The sequence below is a fragment of the Elephantulus edwardii genome, unplaced genomic scaffold, assembly GCF_000299155.1.
Source record: "Elephantulus edwardii isolate Elephantulus edwardi_28Jun2011 unplaced genomic scaffold, EleEdw1.0 scaffold00002, whole genome shotgun sequence".
Classification (NCBI taxonomy): Eukaryota; Metazoa; Chordata; class Mammalia; order Macroscelidea; family Macroscelididae; genus Elephantulus; species Elephantulus edwardii.
In genome coordinates this window covers 37516949-37518551 of record NW_006399752.1, presented here as the reverse complement: position 1 = coordinate 37518551, position 1603 = coordinate 37516949, and positions in this window count along the sequence as shown.

Sequence of the window (1603 nt, the reverse complement as noted above, 5' to 3'; positions counted from 1 at the left end):
TACATTCAATACTCTTCTCCAGCACCACAGCTCAAAGGCATCAATTCTCCTTCTATCCTCCCTAGTCATTGTCCAACTCTCTAATGTATAACAAGTGTCTGCAAAGACCATGGCCTGTATCAGGCGCACCTTATTCTCCAGATAGACACCGTTGCTCTTGAGTACTTTAGAGAGGTCCCTAACAGCAGACTTTCCCATCACAATATGTTTTTTGATTTTCTGGCTGCTGGTGCCAAGAGTGTTGACCGTGGAGCTGAGCAAACTGAAGCTGTGAACAATCTCAATCTCTTTGCCATCCATCCTGATGCTACCGACTGGGCCAGTGCATACTAAAGAAAAAATATAAGAAAAGTTATGAAAGACAAAACATCAAGTTTGAATGTTTCCCCACTTACATTGATCACACTTTATCAAGCTTCCCTCAGATGCTCATGAGGCCCCCTAAGATCCTAGATCTCAGAGACAGAAGCAATTCAGTCAGTCATTCATGAGATATCTACTTCACGTGGTGTGTATTTCTGAGTACCTACCACTTTACTTCATCTTGAATATTCAGATTAAGCAGTTGTCTGGCCAGTTTGAATACTCCCAATAAAAGGAATGCATCATCCATTCCAAGTGTCTACTCTTCCACTAGATTTTTTTTCTTTTTTCATATATTTTTTCCATTCATTCATTAAATAAAACTTGAATTCTATGTCTGCATAATTGGAAGCACCATGATAGATGGAGAAGAGATTGAGGTTAATAATTACAGCTTTCTTGGCTCCACAATTAACATTCTTGGCATGAGCAGTTAGGAAATCAAAAGACAAATTGCACTGGAAAAATCTGCTGTCAGAGACCTCTCCAGAGTACTGAGAAGCAATAATGTCAGTCTAGAGACTAAGGTGCCCCTGATCCAGGTCATTGTCTTCGCAATGACTTGCTATGCATCCGAGAACTATACAATGACTAAGGATGACAGAAGAAGAATCCATGCCTTTGAGTTGTGGTGATGGAGAAGAGTCTTGAACATACCATGCACCACCAAGAAAACAAATAGATCTGTCTTGGAGAGGATGAAATCAAGTTTCTCCTTAGAGGCTAGGATTTTGTAATTCTGTCTCACATACTTTGGGCACATGTCCAGGAGGGAACTTGGAGAAGGATAGTATGCTTGGAAGGACAGAGGGACAGTGCAGGAGAGAAAGATACCAGATGAGATGGAGGGATACAATGACTAGGGCAATGGGGATAGATGTGTCAAAATCAATGAAACTGGCTCAGGACATGGCAGGCTTTAGAGCTGGTGTACAAAGGGTCACTATGAGTTGCAAGTGACTCGATGACACATAACAACAATACATGATATTGTTTCAGCCACACATTCATTCCACCATACCCACAACCTGGAGCTCAACATTAAATATAACTTCTTCCTCATCCCTGCCTCCTAGTGTGTCAATATAACTTTTCAATTCTACTTTCTAAGTGTCTTCTACATCTGACTGTTTCACTGCCCATCAAATGAGCATCAAATCCTGGCCTTATCCAGGTGATGTGAAGATGAAGTAAGATGTAGGTGATGTGTGTTAAGTAGTGTTCCCCAAAAACTGTCACC